Raw genomic sequence first — 12926 nt, forward strand, 5'->3', positions numbered from 1 at the left:
TTTATTAGGCAGAACAATTTAACTTTCCACTCAATAGTCTATTCTGAGCTTAATTTTACATATTCACAGACTCACTAAAAATCCTTTAAAAGACAAAACTAGATTCTCTTGAAAAAATAAAAATAACTGGGTGCAGTGGCTCATGTCTGTAAACCCAGCACTTTTGGGAGGCCGAGGCCAACAGATCACTTGAGGTCAGGAGTTTGAGATGAGCATGTCCAACATAGTGAAACCCTGTCTCTATTAAAAATGCAAAAATTAGCTGAGTGTGGTAGTGCATGCCTGTAATTCCAGCTACTTGGGAGGCTGAGGCAGGAGAATTACTTGAACCTGGGAGGCGTAGGTTGCAGTGAGCTGACATTGTGCCATTGCACTCCAGCCTGGGCAACAGAGGGAGACTCTGGCTCAAATAAATAAATAAATAAAATAAAATAAATAAATAAAAATTAAATATATATATACACACACACACAAATTAAAATGAGGAACTCAATAAGTAAGTTTAAGAGCAGGTTAGACACAACATAGAGAAGATGAGCAAACTAGAAAATAGATCAATCGAAAATATTCCGATCGAAGCATGAAGAGAAAATGACAAAAAAAGACAGAATTGAGTATAATTGCATAAGAAGCATATTGAAATAAGCTATACATCAACTGCCAAGATTTCACATAAGAAAGTTCTACTCATAAAGCTCCAAAAAAAATTTCTTGTCAAACAGAATCAGATTGAGAAATCTCCACCAGAATCATTCAGTAGTTCTTGAAGGTGATGTTTTTTAAGCTCTTATATCATACAGGATAGTGTTAAAATATTTAGTCAGTAAGTACACTGACTACAGGAAATAATCAGAGGCTTATTGGTGAAAATTATTATAATTGTTTGCAATTGAGGATGTAATTTTAATCTATATTAAACACCTTGTAACCTAATACGATTGCTTTTCTCTTTCAGTGTAGTCATGTTCTATAACATCATTGTGAAAGAAGACACACATGTGGCCAAAAAATGTGAAAAAAAAGCTCAACCTCACTGATCATTAGAGAAATGCAAATCAAAACCTCAGTGAGATACCATCTTGCACCAGTCAGAATAGCTATTACTAAAAAGTCAAAAAACAACAGATGCTGGTGAGGTTGCAGAGAAAAGGAACACTTTCACACTGTTGGTGGGAGTGTAAATTAGTTCAAACATTGTGGAAGATAGTGTGGGGCTTCCTCGAAAACCTAGAGGCAGAAATATCATTTGAAATATCATGTCCTTTGCAGGGACATGAATGGAGCTGGAGGACATTATCCTTAGCAAACTAATGCAGGAACAGAAAAGCAAACACCGCATGTTCTCACTTACAAGTGGGAGATGAATGATGAGAACACATAGACACATAGAGGGGAAAAACTCACCCTGGGGCCTTTTGGGGTTAGGGGACAGGAAGAGAAGCAGCATCAGGAAGAATAGCTAATGGATGCTGGGCTTAATACCTAGAAGATGGGATGATCTGTGCAGCAAACCACCATAGCACATTTTTACCAATGTGACAAACCTGCACATCCTGCACATGTACCCCTGAACTTAAAATAGGAGTTGAAGAAAAAAAAAGTTATTGTGAAACTTGAATTAGTGAATACCGAATAATTGCTCCTCAGGGAAAAACAGGGTTAGGTTCCTGTGACCCTCCAGTCACAACACTTTTATTAACTTATTAATACATAGCCTTGTTTTATGTGCATTTCTATTTAAAGATTTTTTTTCGTCTTTAGTTACAGCTTCTTGTTTATTTTTTCTGTATCATGTATCACAAATTGAAATGATATTGCTAATATACTTGTCACCCTGCATCCTTCTTTCTCTCCCCAAAGTAAAGCTCCAGCAGAGTAGGGCTTTGTTGACCTGCTCACTGCTGAGTACTCAGCAGAGTGCAGTGTGTGGTACATGCCCAGAAGGTGACTGTCTAAATTCATTATTTTTTGAGAGACTATACTATATGATTATTACTTTTAACAGACCACCTCAAATGGTATTTTTTCCTTTTTTCCTTCTTCTACTTGACTTCTTTTTAGCCTTTCTCTTATTTTTATTTATTTATTTTTTTGTGACACCTCAGTTCAGGTGTTCTCTGTGGCTGTGGATGCTTTCCTGTCTTGTTCACAGTTGATACTGGAAGGCTCTCCAACATTGTTTATTTTTATTTTTATTTTTTTTAAAATTTTACTTTAAGTTCTGGGGTACCTCTGCAGAACATGCGGGTTTGCTACATAGGTATACATGTGCCATGGTGGTTTGCTGCACCTATCAACCCGTCATCTAGGTTTTAAGCCCCGCATGCATTAGGTATTTGTCCTCCTAATGCTCTCCCTCCCCTTGCCCCTGACCCCCTGACAGGCCCCAGTGTCTGATGTTCCTCTCCCTGTGTCCATGTGTTCTCTTTGTTCAAATCCCACTTATGAGTGAGAACATATGGTGTTTGGTTTTCTGTTCTTGTGTTAGTTTGCTGAGACTGATGGCTTCCAGCTTCATCTATGTCCCTGCAAAGGACATAAACTCATTCGTTCTTATGGCTGCATAGTATCCCATGGTATATATGCGCCACTTTTTCTTTATTCAGTCTATCATTGATGGGCATTTGGGTGGGTTCCAAGTCTTTGCTATTCTAAATAGTGCTGCAATGGGAATGTAAATTAGTTTAACCATTGTGGAAGGCAGTGTGGCGATTCCTCAAGGATCTACAACCAGAAATATCATTTGACCCAGAGATCCCATTACTGGGGATATACCCAAAGGATTATAAATCATTCTACTATAAAGACACATGCACATGTATATTTTTTAAAGACATCTTATTTAATACACTTTGTTGATCAATTAACACTGGACTCATGACCAGCAGCACTACAATTCATGCCTGAATGAAGCCAATCTAACACATTTATTTCCTCCACAGGGCACGTCTCAGCCTTCCTGTGTTTAGGAATACCAGACATCTCTTCAGGACTATACTTGAGGGCCATTCTCAACAGTGAAGTCACAGACAAAATGCACAAATTGTGAAAAACACAGCACTAAACACACTGCAAAAAGGGCACTTGTTTACAGTAGAAGGACTGAAACAAGAAGTCATGGATTCTCCCTGTTTGACCTCAGGGAGGTTGAACAATTCCCAGGGAGCGTGCAACCTCCCTGGGAATATGCACGCTGGGAGAGTCCAATTTTTTGCTGTTCTACTTATGTGTGTGTCTTTGAAAGATGAATCAAGTGTCGTCAGCATTCATTTTTGAGTTACAAAAAAATTTGAGTGAGTGAATTCATAAATACAAAACATATGCATTTATAAAATATAAATTATATAAATACAAATTGTGTTAAATATGTAGGTATTTGTATGTACATGCATGTATTCATATATGTGCATATATATGCATATGTACACACATTTATCATTTATATTTATATAATTTATCTTAAATTATAACGATTCATATTTATTATATATTACAATGAGACATACAGAGAATGACAATTTCCTAAACAAAAGAAGACAGAAAACTCAGCAAGAGCAATCTGTTCTCACACCTTCACCTTAGCACTCCAAGCCTCCATGCCTTGGTTTTCCTTGTTTCCATAGAACTTACTACCTTCCAACAAACTCTATTCTTTATTTATTTATTCATTTCCAGTCTTCCTCTGCCATGATATAAGTTTCATAAGGACAGATATCTTTGTTTTGTTCACTGATGCATCCCAAGTAAACACTGGAAAATAAGGAAATTGACTTTATTATGTTTCCTATACTCACCCCCTATTAAAGTTTGAAGTCCAAGATGGTTTGCACAGAACATAGTAAGACAGGAGATGTAAAACAGTGGGAAGAGCAACAGAAAAGTAAAGATCCAGGTTCCAGGTCTTACTTCTCCACTTTAATACATTATTAAATTTGGCAGTCTCATTGCTCTGAGCTTTGGTTAATTCTTATAAAGAGTAGAAGTGATATTTATCCTTGTGGATATCAAGGTTTACCAATAACCAAATTTTAACAAACAAGATGATATAGGCTTGAAATCATTTAAGTAAACATAAAGTTGTGTTATGTTCATAAGTACTTAAAAACAACTGTATGATAAATAATATTAAATTACAGTTTCTTGGATATTTACATTTAGACTCAACAAAAATACCTTTTATGTCCTTGCCAACTTTTATCTTTCTTTTGGTTTCCAAGTATCACATGCTTTAGTTATTCCACATGAGATTCTAATAATTTCAAATATTATGCTAAAAATGTCAAAATCACATGAGATTCTAATAATTTCAAATATTATGCTAAAAATGTCAAAATCAAACTTAAAAAGACAAATAAAGATATGTTTTGAAGAAAAGGACTTAGGTAAATACAAAATATACTGAAATCTATTGATTAACTATCACATTAGATACATTAGTTGCTCAAAATAAATGTACCAGAAGAATTTAAAGTATATATCTTATATATAATCCTCTATAACACAAATGTGAGTGCATAGGGGGAAAACGTGAAATCCTTTTACAGAATCAGGGACAGTGCCTTTAATTTATCTCTTTTTATGATGGGATTGTTTTTCTCATGAGGTTTTGGCAGGCCTTTAAGATTGATGTCATTTTTGATTAATTCTTTTTGTACTCTGATGACAGCTAATGGAATGATTTGAAAGCTATTTGCTTTACAAAAAAGATTCAATGTAGCTGCCTTTTGTGCCCGTTCTTAAAGCTTTTACTTCTTTCTCTTGAAATAATTAGTAAAAGAGAAGAAAGATTGCTGTAATTACTAAGCATTATAAACTATATCAAGGTGCATGACATTAACAGTAGCTGTCATTAAGATTAGATCACTTGTCTCATTTTAAGGAAATGTTACCTTTTCCTATTTTAATGATATAATCTGAAAAATATCTTGACAGGATGCTAATTCTATAAATGAAATACAGGCCCTTAAACATATACATATTTTTATTCCTATTCAGAGACATATAAAAAGTAATTAAAATTGTGCCTTCAAGTATATCAAATAGGTATAATTGGTGTTATAAAAATAGATCAAAGTCATCAATTATTTTATAAGAACCATCAGAGTTCATGCATTATAGTTAAAACTTCATTTAAAGAACAGACCCAAAACTGAATTTTAAGAATATCCTTTCAGTCCTACTCAAGTAATCAACCGATATGCTTCAAAGGAAAGACTTTGTATAAAAAGGTTTTAATTTACACATTGATTCCAAATGCTTCCTTCTTTCTGTTGAAGTTAACACTTGTGTACTGCATCATTTTCTTCATCGGTCTTTTGTTCATTGGTATTATAATAAACGCTATAATACATACAATAATTTTTTTTCCTGAACACATAACAATTTTCCTACTCTACCAATACACTTTACCAATAAAAGCATAAATATTTAACAAATATAATTGGAATATTCTCATATACAAATAACAGAAATAAGTAAATTTAAGAAAAACAAGTGATATGAGTAAAAAAGATATAAGACAAAATACTATCAAAGAATATCCAGACTATTTCTCTAGACATCGAAATATTTAACTAAGTTATATCCTAAAAGGACCAAAACTTTTACATTACCTTAATTAAACATTCTTACAGTGGCAACACAATCCACAAGCTATACAAACATAAATATTTTTTATTTGTTGAATAATTAAGTGGTCTTTAAGAGCAAAATTTTATGTTATGCATCTTATATTTCCATGCTACATAGGGTACATAACTCTGGTAACTATGAAAACCAACAAGGAAATCATTCGAAATTAATGGTACCCAAAGTTAGCCTTGGAAATTAATGCTTTTTCCCATCCTGAAACAACAAAGTTGATTCTATTAAATGTGATAAATGAAATGTAAATTCAAAATTTTAATAAGGTGCTTGTTAATCCATTTGTTCACAGCTAACTGGAACTCAGTTAAATTAGTTCCTTATTATGAGCACTAGAGATACGATTTCTTCTAAATCTCAAGGGAAAATAAGTGTTAGAGGACTGCTTGTCCCAAGATAGCTCCATAAAGTGTTATTAAAATTATTCACTGACACTTTTTCTGTGATGCATTTCATTTAGAAAATCAATTCTGCGTTGTTAAAGACAGTAAAAGTTCTCTAACAGCAATCACAACACCAGATAAAAAGGCAAAATAATTCCACATATGAGCTATTATGAGATATTTATCTTTGCCCTGAAAATTTTATCACCAAGAATTGCAGAAAGTAGTTCTCAAGCAATGGTGAAATATCACATGGTTTCTGAGAAACAGAATTTCTCTGGAAAGTGTAAAAAGTGTTTAGTATTTGTTAAATGCTGTCTTTAGTTTCAGGACAGTGTTTCTCAACTTCTTGCACCTGCAGATCACCTCGTTAATGTAATGTGTCCAGTCTAATATGTCTAGCACAAATATAAAAAGCAATTTTTCGTAACATTTTAAAAATAATTCAACTTAAAAATTGAATTAACTATTGAAATTAATAATAATTATTATTTATACTAGAGCGGGAGATGGTTTTGCAGTGTTTTATCAAGAAGCCTGTTAGGCTATCACTAAAATCTTCAGCCGTAATTACAGAACGGCCAGTTGGATTCAGTTCTTACCTTTTATTTGTACTACCTTGGAAAAACCTAAGTCACCACTGTAGGTGATCTAAAATTGCAACATATATTTTGCAACTCCCTTAGTCAATTCCCAATGTTCAAATAAAGCGTGGGAGTCCTTGACAATATAAAGCCAACACTGTCATTCTTAAAGAGATGCCAAGTCAACAATCATTCTGCCCACATATGTGAAAAAGTTTGTTTGTAGTACTCTTGGAGCTAAGGTGCTAGTAACTTCACAAAATGCAAATTTTAAAAAAATGTGAGACACAATTTACAATGATGGTTACTATATGCTACTTAAGAACTAATAGTTCTTAAGCGTATTTGCCACATTTAAAACAATTATTGGACATATAGTAGCTAAAATAATCTTCAAAAAGAACAAGTTGAAGGATTTGCAATTCTCTATTTCAAAACTTGTTACAATGTTATAATAATTAAAACAGTGTGCTACTGACATGAGGACAGACATACAGATCAATGGTATAGGGTTAAGAGTTCAGAAATAAATCCATACATCTACGGTCATTGGATTTTCAACAAGGATGGTATCCAGACAAAGCAATGTGTCTAAAACAGTCTTTTCAACAAATAGTGTAGGGTCACTGGACATCCACAAGCAAAAAATAACTTGGACTCTTATCTCACACCACATATAAAACACTCACAAAATAGATCATAGATGTAAATTTAAGAGCTAAATCTATTAAATTCCTAGAAGATACCATAGGTGTAAATATTTGTGATGGGTTCTTAGAAAAAAATACTTAAAGCACAATGGACAAAAATATATATAGATAACTTATGTTCCATCAAAATTGAAAATGGGATATTTATCTTTGCCCTGAAAATTTTACCACCAAGAAATGTTTTAAAGAACACCAATAAAAAAAAGTGTAAAGACAACCCACAAAATGGAAGAGAATATTTGCAAACCACATATCGTGTAAGTGACCTGTATCCAGACTGTATAAAGAAATTTCACAATTTAACAATTAAAAATTGAGCACAAGATTTGAATAGACAGTTCCCCAAACAAGATATACAAATGTTCAATATGTGCACGAAAAGATTTTCAACATCATTAATTATTAGGGTTATTCAAAACGAAATCACAATGAGATACAACTTCTAAAAAAACAGGAGTACAGTGGTACTATCTCAGTTCACTGCAGCCTCCACCTCCCAGGTTCAAGCAATCCTCCCTCCTCAGCCCCGCGAGTAGCTAGGACTCCAGGTGTGAGCCACCACGCCTGGGTAATTTTTATATTCCTAGAAGAGAGAGGGGTTTCACCATGTTGGCCAGGCTGGTCTTGAACACCTGGCCTGGTCTCAACCTCCAAAGCATTGGGATTACAGGCATGAGTCACCACACCCAGCCGAGAACTTTATTCATTGCTGTTTCAATTATAAAATGATGCAGCCACTTTATAAAACAGTTCAGTTCCTCTAAATGTTAAATAGAGTTAACATATAACTCAGCAATTCTACTTCTGGGTATATACCCAAGAGAAATAAAAACATATGTTCACATAAAAATATATACAGAAACGTTCAGAACAACATTATTCATAATAGACAAAAAATGAAAGCAGCCTAAAGGTCCAATTACTGATAAATGGGTCAACAAAATATCGTCTATTCACACAATGGAATGTGATTCAACCATAAAAAGGAAGTACTGTCACATGCTATAACACAGATGAACTTTGAAAACAAATCCTAAAGGAGAGAAGCCATTTGTAGTAGGCCACATTTTGCATGAGGTGTTTATATGAAATGTCCAGAGAAAGCAAATTAATAAAAACAGAACTATATTAGTGGTTTGCCAGAGACTGAGAGGAGGTACAGATAGGGAAAAATTGCTAATGCGAGTGGAGTTTCTTTTTGGTGTGACGAAATGTTCCAAAATTAATTAGTGGTGTTAGTTGACCAACTTTGTGAATATACTAAAAACGACTGAGTTTTATTGAGGGATATTGTTATATATTTTATTAGGATTGTAGAAGGGGTGAAAAAAGTTAGGTAATGTGAAAAAAGCTTTCAGATAATATGAAAAAATGCTTTTAAATTATACTGAATTTAGGGAGAAGAATTCAAAGAAGATTTAGTGACAGTCTGAATCAAATATCTGATTAGTGACTGTAAATAGTGACATATGGAGTTGAACAGGGAGATAGTCAGCAGCTTCAAAATCTATATGAAATGAAATGAGAAAGTCAAACAATTTTGTCTAGATTATAGATCCATGAGATTACAATTGCCAAGTATGTATAAGAACTATGACATGAAAACAATGGGGTCTTGCTCAAGCTGGAGTCACCTTAAAAGCACTTTTCTTCAAAACATTAGAAAAATGCCACAGGACTGAGCAAGGATTTTTTTTTTTTTTTTTTTTTTTTTTTTTTTTTTGAGTAAGACCTCAAAAGTCCAGTTATTAAAAGCAAGAATTGACCAATTAGACTACATGAGCTCAAAAACTTCCGTGCAGTAATTTAAACAGTTAACAAAGTGCAGAGACAACCTACAGAATGGGAGAAAATATTTGCAAACTATCCATCTGACAAGAAATTAATAACCAGGATATATAGAGTTCAAACAACTCAATAGCAAATAAAACCCAAATGATCTGATTAAAATTTTGGTAAAAAAATTATGAGTAGACATTTCTCAAATGCAAACATACAAATGACCAACAGATACATGAAAAAATGCTCAAGATTACTCATCATCAGGGATATACAAATCAAAAGCACAATGTTATATCATTTCACCCCAGATAAAACGACTCTTATCAAAAAGACAGAAAATAACAGATGCTGGGAGGATGTGAAGAAAGGGAGATACTTGCACACTCTCGGTGGGAATTTAAATTAGTCCAACAACTAGGAAAGATGGTACGGAGCTTCCTCAAGAAATATAGAGCTACCGTATGATCCAGCAATCTCAGTCTTGGATATATATCCAGAAGAAAGGAAATAACTATATCAAAGAGAAAGCTACACTCCCATGTTTATTGCAGCACCAGTCATGATAGCCAAGATCAAACTGTTTGGACACATCAAACTAAGTGACCATTAATGATGAACGGATAAAGAAAATGTGGTATGTATACAAAATGGAATAGAATTTAGCCACAATAAAAGAATGAAATACTGACATTTGCAGTGACACAGATGAGTCTGCAGGACATTATGTTAAGTGAAATAAGCCAGGCACAAAAAAAAATAAGCATCACATGTTCTCACTCAAATGTGGAAGCTGCAAAAAAAAATAGTGATCTCAAGGAGGTAGTGAATAGAATGGTGATTACCAGTGGCTGGGAAGGGTCTGAGGGAGGAGGCCATGAAGAGAGGTTTGCTAATGGGTTCAAAAATACAGGTAGATAGAAAGAGTAAGTTCTACTATTCGATAGCATAATAGGGCAACTACAATTGATGAGCATTTATGCTATATTTCAAAATAGCTAGAAGAAAATACTTGAAATGTTGCCAACACAAAGAAATGATAAATGTTTGAGGTGATGGATATCCCAATTACTTTGATATGCATTGCACATTGTATGCATGTTACATAATGTCACATGTACCATATATATATATATATATAAAATGTATCATTTGAAAATAATTTATGAAAAGCCTACTTCTTCAGAAATTAGTTGGTATGATGAAAATAGCTTCCAAATAATTAAGGAGAAAGAGACTAAGATGGAAGACTAATGAAAATGAAAACAAAATTGAGCAGGTTCGAAAGTATTCAGTGATTCATACCAAATAAAAGATTAAGGAATTTAGAAACAATATTTGTAATCTGTGATGACAACTTCATATACTATAAATTTAAATTGTCTGGCATTTTGTTTTATTTTTTAAAAAGGTGAATGAGTGCAGTGGCTTGCGCCGCTAATCCCAGCAATTTGGGAGGCCAAGGCGGGTGAATCATTTGAGATCAAGAGTTCAAGCCAGTCTGGCCAACATGGTGAAACCACATCTCTACTAAAAATACAAAAATTAGCCTGATGTGGTGGCGGGCTCCTGTCATCACAACTACTCTGGAGGCTGAGGCAGGAGAATCTCTTGAACCTGGGAGACAGAGGTTGCAGTGAGCTGAGATTGCACCACTGTACTCCAGGCTGGACAACAGAGCCAGACTCCAACTAAAACAAAAAAAAAAAGTAATAGGTATTTCTCATAGATTTCCCTTAAATATAAAATTTTAAACTAGAAGTTACTAATGAAATTATATATTCTTAAAAAAATAAAACTAACCAAAATAAACAAGATATATCTAAACAAGCACTTGAAATGAGAAAGCCTAGTAGCATAATATTTTTGGAGGATGGCATTATTTGAGTGTTTATTCACAATCTTGGTGGTGACAGTATATTGGAGAAATTACAGATTATAAGAGAGAAGAACAAGAAAAACATCACTCTGAAAGTGTAACATTGTTTTTTGGAGCAAAAAAGTGTAATGAAATGGTGCATCCCTTATAACTTTACAAAAATAATGGAGAGAAGATTATGAAATACAGTAAAAATCTAGTAATATGTACAACTTCAAATTCTCAGTCATTGGTTGGAATTTCCATTGGCCATCAGTAAAGCAACTTAAAACATTTTGACTTGCCTTGCTAACAGTTTAACCTAACAAAAGATTTTTTAAAATAGGTAATATAGGTGGGATAGGAAGTACATTTGGGAAATATTTTTAGCAAAAGGAGGGATGGGACGGCAAAGTGGAAGTGACAGAGACCCTAGCAGAAGACTATTGTCTTAGAGAACAGTGAGTAGAGTCAGATGTGAAGTTATTATGAGTGTCAATGATAATCTTTTCCTCTTTTATTTAAAAAAAAGTCTATATGACTTTTTTGTTGTTTTGGTATCTTTGAAGAATGACAGTTGGAAAAGAATACTTTTAACAGAAGTCTCATACATGGGTAGGTGAGAGGAAAAAGGAACATGGTGAAAAGGAGGCTAAAATAATGTTTTTCTAAGAAAATAATTTAAACTACAAGAAATTAGTTTTCTGAGAAAATGACCACAAATTTTTAACTGAAGATGACAGATGCTCAAATAATAGCTGATTAATTTGTTTTTAGGCAACTGACATATGACTTTTTAGCAGTCAAAATTCTTAGTCTATGTAGAGTTGGGAAAAGATTGGGAAGTTGATTACTAAAAACAGACTAAGACACTTTTGTACCTAACTAAGCATCATATGAATGAGAAGTTCATGTAATCCTGAAAGAGCACGTCTTACCTGGTTCCTCCATGCTCAGACTATCTGAGAAATTATGTTTTCTACGTAAGTAAATATGTATACTTTAAGCTCCATGTTCTCAAATTCTCACCCTCATCCTCTTCACTTTTACCACGAATCTATTTCATTCCTTGCCTTTGTCATGCCACGACATGAAAGGGTCAATAATAAGAAATTGTGCCAAAATACTTCATGATATTTAAAAAAATATTCAGGTGTTTACCATCCAGATCCTGGTCTGATATGTGTAATGAATAATAAAACATTAAAATTATATACCTGTTATTAAACTGAAAATTTCTCAGAAATAAATCACATTTAAACGCTTGCAATAAAGACAATTTTTTTTACTGTTTTGTTAGCGTTCAGTATAGGGAACAAATTAAATAAAAAATATTTAGGAATATTTATTTCTTATGAGTAGAGTTCCTATTTGAGAAATAGATAACACGGAATCTGGGTCTGGATTAGAACTTGAATTCTTTCTGTTCAAATCACTGGGATTTGCTATTGTAATATATTCACTGCCAAGAGATACATTACTAAGAAAATGATGGAAACTATCATAGACAGAAAAAATGACTTTCCATCAACTGCATAATATGAAAAGAAAAATTGTAATGAGAAGCACTGTCAAAATATGAAATAGTACAAAATATATTCATCATTCACATATGAGAAGAAAGAGAAGCACCTGCCCATTGCAGACACTTAAAGGTAAATGAACGATAGGTAGAAGGATGGTAGTGCCTCATGTTTGGATCATGTCATTCACATTTGCCTCGTTCTATATTTACTGACAATTTTTTAACTTTAATAAGATCTGAGAAACAGTTTCAATGAGGGTGGAAGGTGTAGAGAAGTCTTAGCCAAAAACAATAATTACAATACACCATAGGTCAAAAAGCCACAGCCTATTAGAGTTCAAATTACTATCAACCAATCCTGTTTAAATCCCATATTACAACTTAAAAGAAGAATCTAAGCATTTATAAATATTTATGTATTCTGTATTGAGAGGTCAGTCCATT

The 12926-nt window shown here is 33.4% G+C and overlaps 1 long non-coding RNA gene across 1 annotated transcript in view; it reads right to left on the reverse strand.

Annotated features, from left to right (window-relative positions):
- Positions 1-2846: 2846 nt before the first annotated feature.
- LOC139355822 (uncharacterized) overlaps positions 2847-12926 on the reverse strand; it is a 62785-nt gene continuing 52705 nt past the window's right edge. Inside the window, exon 3 of the long non-coding RNA XR_011606944.1 lies at positions 2847-3750. This is a non-coding gene — a long non-coding RNA (uncharacterized lncRNA). The remainder of the gene's footprint in view (positions 3751-12926) is intronic.

This window comes from Macaca nemestrina, chromosome 8, assembly GCF_043159975.1.
Source record: "Macaca nemestrina isolate mMacNem1 chromosome 8, mMacNem.hap1, whole genome shotgun sequence".
In the NCBI taxonomy this organism is placed as follows: Eukaryota; Metazoa; Chordata; class Mammalia; order Primates; family Cercopithecidae; genus Macaca; species Macaca nemestrina.